The sequence below is a fragment of the Tupaia chinensis genome, unplaced genomic scaffold, assembly GCF_000334495.1.
Source record: "Tupaia chinensis unplaced genomic scaffold, TupChi_1.0 Scaffold000366_1, whole genome shotgun sequence".
NCBI classification, from domain to species: domain Eukaryota; kingdom Metazoa; phylum Chordata; class Mammalia; order Scandentia; family Tupaiidae; genus Tupaia; species Tupaia belangeri.
In genome coordinates, this window is record NW_006159863.1 from 2,297,561 (window position 1) to 2,306,711 (window position 9,151).

General features: G+C 38.7%; 1 protein-coding gene across 4 annotated transcripts in view; it reads left to right on the forward strand.

Annotated features, from left to right (window-relative positions):
• The window catches only part of ADRA1A (adrenoceptor alpha 1A), a 104,167-nt gene that overhangs the window by 85,623 nt on the left and 9,393 nt on the right, over positions 1 to 9,151 (forward strand). Inside the window, exon 3 of one of the 4 annotated variants that reach the window (XR_001370720.2) lies at positions 4,113 to 4,231. The exons of the other annotated variants lie outside the window; for them this stretch is intronic. The gene's annotated coding sequence lies outside the window, so the exon portion shown is untranslated. The remainder of the gene's footprint in view (positions 1 to 4,112; positions 4,232 to 9,151) is intronic. 4 annotated transcript variants of the gene reach the window in all.

A 9,151-nucleotide genomic window follows, 5' to 3' on the forward strand; every position in this document is an offset into this window, starting at 1 on the left:
TGAGAGGTTTTCACTATAGGGCGCGTGCGCTCGCCAGACAAGAGAGAGACATAGAGACAGAAAGCGAGAAATCACCCCCCAGGGGGATGGTCACGCTGCAATCCCTTCTCCTCCATTCTCCTCTCAGGATCTTGGGCATGTAAGCACACGCGCCCGGCGTGAGTTTTAAGCCAAAGGGTCCGGGACATGAACCACGGTCGACTACGTGGCAGTCCAGTGACATAGCCATTACGCTAACTGCTGGTTCCCTGCTGCTGGTTCCTAATGGCTGGGAGAAGCATGGAAAGTCCACAGACAGCCTCCAGAGCCGGAGGGGGCAGGATCCAGGAGTGGATGTCAAGGTGTTACTCATATTCCTACTTTAAATAAAGATAGATGAAGCTGCTGGAGAATGTTATAGTACTGGTGACTATTGAGAAAACTTGGTATCTCATTTCCAAGTAGGGAATTGTCCAGAGAACTCAGATTAAGCATCGTTATAGCAGTCCAGAACTAGAATCCATTGTCTGCTAGCCTGTTCACAAGCATCAGCCAGCTCAGAATCACTGGTAAGAATTGGAACTTGAACCTGCCTTACTTAGCCTTTAACCTGAATGTGAAGGGACATCATCCTGAAAAAGTCTTGCACTTCCTCCTTGGAAGACCAATTTTGGATGTTTATGTCATTGTTTTGAATTTGTAGTGCTTTGCCTTGGGCTTGCATCCCACAAGTTTGAGAGGAGATGATGGTTATCACATCTTAATTATAGGTTTCAACCCTTCCTACGGGACCCAATAAAATGTCTTTATAAGTACTGGAAATAATGATTTTATGAAGTGCCTGCATCTTACTAGCTGTATAAAATTATTTCGAGAATGATCTTGTCTTCATACAAATATTAAAGTCCTAGAGATGGGAAAGATAATGTTTTGGAATGTGAATTAAGACAAGTTCTCTCTATTTAATAGTGTATTTCCAGCTATGAGTAGTGGAAGCAGGAGTTTCATTTAAAATGTCATTTTCTTCCATCAATGAATGTCACCCACTAATGCAATAAACATCCATTGAGAATCTTATTCATCACTGAGCAAGATGTCAATGAAAGATAAGGATGAGTTTGTATCTTTAAGATGACTCAAATTAAAAGCATTGAATGAGTCATCTACTTGACAATATTGTTCGGAGCCTACTGTACACCATGAACTGTTGTTGGTGTGGAAGATACAGCAGTGAAGTAAAGAGGCAAAAAGTTCTGCCCTCAAAAAATTTGTATTAAAAAAAAAGTGACAAAAAAGAAATAAGCACAGACAATGGCAATGAATGGTATAGAGAAAAGTAAACTAGTACTAAACACTTAGAAGAAATAGTGAGAAAATAAGTGAGACCATAATGAAAGGAGAACTTATCAATGAGCTGAATTTTTGTTTCTATTTTTTTTTTTAATTATCTATTTAGGGACCAGCAGGTGGCATAACGGACTAATGATCACTGGACTCCCACATAGTAGACTGTAGTTTGAGTCCCAAATTGGGGTGGGGGGCTTAAAACTCATGCCAGGTGTGTGTATGTGTGTGTGTGTGCCCAAGATCCCAAGAGGAAGATGGAGAAGGGATTTCAGTGTGGCTATCTTCCCTGGGGGGTGATTTCTCGCTTTCTGTCTCTTTGTCTCTCTAGTGAGTGCATGAGCACTATAGCAAAATTCTCTCAAAAATTTACTTATTTAATTTTATTTATTGTTATTTTTATTTTTATTTTTATTCTTATTTACTTTTTAATTTCATTTTCTCTTTTACATTCAATCACATTATTTAGCTTACAAACTAAATATTTCAACATGTGAACATTTCTCCCTATTCCAGTTGATAAAACTATAAAAGTGTCTATCACATTTCTTTGTCTCATTAATACTTTGCCTCTCTATTTTTCTTCTAAATGTCCTTCCTGAGACCCTACTCTTTCACACGCACTATATCTGGTATTTACATCCATTTATTGTGTTTCTATATCCTTAGTCAATCAATTTCAGTCATAGAGTGCGGACAATTGCTGGAACTATACATAGAATGTAAACTTCAAGGGCAAGAACCTTGTGCATATTCTTAACACTATTTTTTATTTATTTATTTATTTTTAAATTTACCAGAGAGTACATGCACTTGTCAGAGAAAGACAGAAAAAAAGAGAGAGGAAGAAAGCACTTCCAAATAGGATGTGGTAATGCCACAATCCTTTCTCCTCCATTTCTCCATCCTGTCAGGATTTGGGGCATCCAAATACATGCACCCAATATATTCTCTAAGCCGCTGGGGTTGGAACCATGGTGGCCATGTGGGAATCCAGCTTCTTTAACAACCAGGTCACAGGGCCAGCCCATGTTCCTAGCATTCTATCTATCATCTACAACAATGCTCAACCCAGAGAAGGGATTTTAGCGTGGACAATCCCCCTGCAGGGTACTTCTCACTTTCTGTCTCTGTATATCTCTGTCTCCTCATCTCTCTCTGTCTCTCCATCAAGCACATGCACCCTATAGAAAAAAAAACTATCTAAAGAAAAAAATTATATTTATATATATATATATGGCCAACCCTTTACTGAAACAGCTTCTTTTAATTATTTTTTACATTCAGTTACAGCATACCAATTGAATTTTCCCATCCTGAATACACTGTATATTGGTTCACTCAAAGATATTACCATATATGTTATTATCAACAGATAATTTTCCATTTCTGTGTCCTTTAACTGTTTTGCTTCTTTCTTTTCCCCTTGATTCCTTCCCTCTCACCCTCTCTTATTTTCACCCTTCTCTCACACTGTCTCTAATACCCATAGTTACTTTCCATGTCTTTATACCTTCCAATCTTTCAGTTTTTGCAACAGAATACAGACAATCAGTATATTTTGAGTGGGGGATGTACAATGCCAGCTTCTAGTATTCTGCCTCAGAAGCCTACCATATGAACCCTGGGTCAAAAATGAAAAGTCAGACATTCCCAGTGAATAGACTGTCAAGAGACAAGACATAGAAGATGAGTAGAAATCATTAGAATTTTTTGTTTGGTTTTGCATTTTTACTGCCAGAGGGCATATGCTCACCAGAGTGAGTGACAGAAAGCACCCCCAATGAGGCATGGTCACACCACAATTCTTTTTCCTCCATTTCTTCTTCCCATTAGAATTTTGGGTATACACACACACACACGTGCCTGCTATGTTTTTATTAAATTGCTGGGTCTGAGATTCAAACTACGGTTCGTTATGTGGGGTCCAGCTTCTGATGCACTGAACTTAACCACCACACTACAGAGCTGGCCCAGAATTCATTTGTTTTCATACCTACTTATAATCTAGAGTCTTCTACAGTGGAGGTACAGATTCACAATCTCCAGGGATAATGGTGTCAATAGTGGTGTTAGACTGTAAATACATGCTCTTACCATTTCAATCTGGCCAATTTAAATTAGTCAAGGTATTTGGAGAAAACTCAGTGAAGGAAACAGTTTCTAGGGACTTACAGATTTTTCTAAAGCTCAGGAATTAAATAATCTAATTCACAAGCAAAGGATGACCTGACCTACAGGTCAAGGGATTGAGAGAATTAAGCTGGGAGCTGTTGGCTTCTCTTAATGCAGAATCTGGGCAGAGATTGTTGAGGAGCAAAACTTAGGCATGGTAACAAGAGTTGGGAGGATTGGCAGAAAGACAGTGGGATGAGGGGACCTCAACTGGGACCAAGAAGCTCTTTCCAAGCCTGATTCCAGCTCAGTCTCCCTTTCCTGAAAGGAGAAAAATGAAGTAAAGGAAGAGATCTAAGGATGTGCGTAACATGAATAAGGACAGAGCCTTTTGTTTCTTTTCTTGTCCTTTGCAAAGTTCCTTAAAGAAGTACAATTTGAATCCCTCTTCTAAACCCAGTCAGCCAACAGCTGCTAAAGAGAGTCACTTCTGCCCACCACACCCCATCTCCACTCTGCCAAGGGAAGAAGACTACTCCAAGCAGAAGAAATGGATCATGAGACCTGCCCCAGTGGAACTGTCACATCGGGAGTGAGCAAATGTGTATTAGGCTAGGACACATCTGGTTGCCATCACACATTTACTAGAATAAACCAAATGGTGTCATTTACAGGAAGTTTGAAGACCCAGAAACATCTACCATTCACTGTCTGAAAAACCAGCATCTAGAGATTTGCTTTGCTTGCATGAACAAGAAAATATCCCTGGAGGCTTAATGCTGAAGACTACTTGGTGTGTAAATCTGACCGTAAATTATTTTTAATTTATTTACTTACACTTTCTCACAAACATTTACTTTACATATCAAAAATTATTTGCTCATATCTCATAGTTGCAAAGAGTTAATAAACACATTTCAACATTTCAAAAAAAATCCTGAATTTTAAAGATAACTTTTAAAATATTTTTTATAATTTTGTTGCTACTCTATAACAAAGACAGTATGGTTTTAATTATTTTTGAGAAAATATTTATACGTCAACTATTCAAACTGTTGAGACACAAACACCCAGCATACAATTCACACATGAACCTTCACAACTCAGTTCTGCCAACCAAGTATTCTGTGGTTTACCACCTGCTAGCAAAGATCAGCCTCTTTTTCTTCCTTCAAAGTCTTCCTCAACGTATCCTCTGTTTGTAGCTGCTCTTTTGCAATCTCTACTGATTACAATGCTGGGCTGAAAAAGTCCAGGTTATTTTATGGTATGAATTCTTTCATATGGTTCTCTAATCCTCTCTGCCAGGCAGAACTGTTTATAGTGCCAGGCCATCTTTCCAAGAGCTTAAGAGCTTCTGTTGGCTTTCTTGAGATCAATAGTTTTCTGGTCATATCTTCAGATATGACATTCCAGTCAAAGCCCTGGCAATAATGAGTATTTCCAATTTCTAATGTAAGACAAATAACCCTTCTACTACAAAATAAGAATATTCACAAATATTTTCCAATTCTGGAGGGGTCAAGAAGGGAGAAAAGTTTATATTTCAATTTTTTTTAAAAAAATCAAGCAAAAAAATGTAACAAATTGCTGAACCTACCAACAGCCCAATAGAAAGCAAAATCCTTAAAACTGGAAAAGAAAGCATAGTTTAAAAAAATTAGTACTGTTTTAGTCAAAAGTCATAAAATTCTATTTCACCAGTTTAGTCTCATGTAATTAATCTCATCTGTTGAATTTGCAGTGTTACTGTGTTCTAATCTTTTTTGTTTTTTTTGGTTTTTTGTTTTTGTTTTTGTTTTTTGGAGAGGTTTTTGCTATAGGGCGTGTACACTCGCCAGAAAGACAGAGAGAGACATAGAGACAGAAAACGAGAAATCACCTCCCAGGGAGGATGCCCACCCTGCAATCCCTTCTCCTCCATTCTCCTCTCGGGATCTTGGGCACACACACGCGACAGGCACGAGTTTAAGCCACCGGGTCCGGGACTCGAACCGTGGTCAACTACAAGGGAGTCCAGCGACATAGCCATTATGCTAACTGCTCGTCCCTGTGCTCTGATATCTCCATTTAAATCCTGGAAGTTAACAATCAACATTATTATTGATATTTCCAGACTTGTCTCTAGCATTTTCTTGGTGGCTTTTTCTTCTCTTATTTCTGTCTATGTGACTTTAGTTTTCCTGATAAAGCACTCCCTTCAGAACTTCTTGGAGAGCTGATCTGGTTTTGGCAAATTCTTTCAGGTTTTATTTATATGGGAATGTTTTATCTTTTCTTCTAATATGAAGGATAATCTTGCCAGGTATAGTATTCTTGGTTGAAATTGTTTTTCATTTAACACTTTGAATATATTTTCCCACTGTTTCCTTCTTCACATTTCTTCCGATGAGAGATCCAATGTTAGCCTGATAGAATAACCTTTGTAAGTAACCTGACATTTCTCTCTTTCCGATTTTAGTATCTTGTCTTTGTGGATTTGGTTAATCTGGCTATGTTGTGCCTTGGAGAAGATCTTCTTGGGTTGATTCTATGTGGGGTCCTTTGTATTTCTTGAGTCTAGATAATTAAATACTTTTCTAGATTTGGAAACTTTTCTTCCAGGATTTCATGGAATAGATTATCAATGCCCTTAGTTTCTTCACCTTCTGAGATAGCAATTATCTGGATGTTTGGGTGCTTAATGGTATCTAGTATTTCTCATATATTATGCTCATGTTCTTGGGTTATTTCCAGTCTTTTATGGAGATTTTTTCTAGGTCAGAGATTTTATCTTCAACATCCAAAATTCAATCCTCTGCACGGTCTATTCTGCTTTGAATACTTTAGAAAGAGGTTTTGATTTCCTATATTACAGCCTTCGTCTCTAATGGCTCCATTCGATTCTTTTTTATGACGTGTATTTCTTCCTTCAAATTGTGGAAGAACTTCCTCACCTCCTGGAACTCATTGTCTCTTTTCTCTTGCACCTTCTGGAGTTCATTGTTTCTCATTTCTTGCATCTCATTTAATTTTGTCACTATGAATATTCTGAATTCTTTCTTGGACCTTTCCTCAAGTTCCATTGTACAGTCTGTGGATGATGGGGGTTATTTTCCCTTGGGGGAGAGATATTTTCTTGTTTTCTCATATTTCTTATGCCTCTTTCATTATTTCTGACCATCTGATGGATTATACATTTCTTCCTAATTTCTTGGAGTTAATTCTGAGCATTCAGAGTGTACGGGAGGAGGTGATCCACAATCTCTCTGCAGTTCTGTTTCCCTAATGCTCATCTAGCAACCTGTACTTTTGACTTTGGAACTGGATATTACAACGACCTCACAGTTCCTAAGGAATAGGTGGACCTGGGTTGAGCCATGGGGTTTCAACTGAGAGTTCAGAGGTATATGGGAGAAGAGCCGTGATCTCTGCAGCTCCATCCTTCTCCCTGCAGCTCACTCTGCAGTCTCTCTTCTTTGAACTTTAGTCATTTGGTGGTGAATTCACTTTAGGCTAATTGCTTGGAGAAGGTTTCTGCAACTGACTGAGCTTTTTTAGGGTCTGGAAGATGGGGTTTAGAGCAGAGATTCAGTCGCCTTGGTCCCAGAACAGGGCAGGACATGCCTCATATTTAAGTGGCTTCTGGCTGAGCTTTCTGGGGGTCTTTGCACCTCAGATATAAAGTGGTTTCTGTCTGAGTGTTTCTGTGGTCTGGAAGATGGGGTTTAGAGCAGAGCCTCAGTCACTTTGGTCCCTGAACATGCTGGACACACCTTAGATTTTAAATGGCATCTGTCTGAGTCCTTATTATGAATTAGTTTTTACCAACTTCCTTTCTCACCCTAACCCTCAGCCATGGTGAAGAAATGGGTGTTTTGAATGGAGCACCAGAGGGGGAGTTCCAGTGTTTACCTGTGAATGTGAATACAGAGGAAGACCCGTGTAAAGTGAAAGCCCACAAGCTCAGCTCTGGGTCAGCCAAGAAAGACCAGAGAGAGAGAGGAGGGATGTGAAGGAAGCAAGTAAAAGGGAAATTGAGATTTATGAATATAAAACCAGACTCTGTAAGCCAAATGAGTGTCAGAAGAACTGTATGGGGCATTCCACAGCTCTCAAATTACTTTATCATTCACATTCATAACTCATATATTTTTTCTCCTTTTTTCATTGAAATTCTTCAGATAAGGGAAATACACTTCCTCCCCAGCTGATTTACTGACTACCGGAATTTCCGGACAAGGTGGTTTTGGGTTTGCCTGCTCGTATATTCCTGCAGTCTTTAAGTGCAGGTCCACATGGGCCTTTGTGAAATAGGTTCCCTTCATCACATTGCTGTCACGCTTAGGAAGAAATATTGGACAATATATGGGCATTGTAATGGGAGATGACTTTTTTCTGGAACTGACCATATTCACACAAAACTACCAGTCTTGTTGGCCTTAGCTGCTTCTTCATCTCTCAGATGAAACTCAAAAAAGCATTTTTCCAGTTCAGCTTTCCTTGACTGCATGCATCATCACTCCCCACACATCATCCTCCTTCCCAAGAGATGTATTATTACAATATATTTTGAGATTCCATAAAGAAATGCAGCTCCTGAAATCAGACTACCAAACGCCAGCCCTATCAGTAACCTATCTGAACGACCTTAGTTCAGTTCTTCAACCTCAGTTAAAAGGGAATTTCTTCATTTGTACAGCAGGAACAATGATAGGAGTCATATAACTCTAAGTTACTAATGATATTAAATTATATATAAAGCATTAAGCACAGTTTCTGGCTCAAACCAGGCACCCAATGACTATAAACCTTATTGTTATTACTGGGCAATGCTTAAAGTTGTAGAGCTAAAGAATAAAAATCTCACTATGCTTTTCTGAAGTAAATGCCTGTGTGTGTGTGTGTGTGTGTGTGTGTGTGTGCATGTGCACATGAATATATGTGTGTTAGTTCTTTGAGACACATTAAATTTAACAGAGTTAATAAGTGTTTTCACCAACCCCTGTACCATTTTATCTTTGAGTTCTGTGGCATGTACGTTTATTCTTTATATTTCAGAGATCTTCTACTAAATTTCAGAGCACTGTTTGCCAGAGTGGATATTAAGTGTGCTCAGCAATTTGTAATGACTCTAGTGAATCCATATAGCAGAGAGAAAAAAAGAGACATAAATTTGAGACCACGACTAAAACAAACAAAAAATTTTGCAGGGCCATTAGAAATTGTCATCCGACCTCCTACTCTTTCAAATAAGAAAACTGAGTCCCAAAGGGATAGTAGGACTACTGCAAAGCCACACAGTCAAGTATACAAATGACTAAAAAGAGACAAAAGCTAAAGAAATAGGAGTCTATAGTAAAGAGAGAAAAGAAATGAGATGAAAAAAGAATCAAGATATTTTCTACAACCTATCTGTGAAACCGAAAGGGACACTTAGGTTCTAGAATCCTGAAAGCACCTTTACTAAAAATGGCTGAAGTCTGGAAAGCAGAGAATATAGGACACTGGGCTGGGGGCTCTACATCCCTTTGCCCATCAGAGCATTAGTACCATAGTTATAAGTTTGTGCCCGCCACTTTACTAATTATCTTTTTATTTGGAAATTGAGTCATTAGATAATACCTATACCTAAGAATGTTCCTACTTTAAGGCTCCATGATTTCATTTTTCTGCTGCCAAGAGCTCTATAGTGGTCACCGGCACAACATAGAGACCTGAGACCTGATTCCTG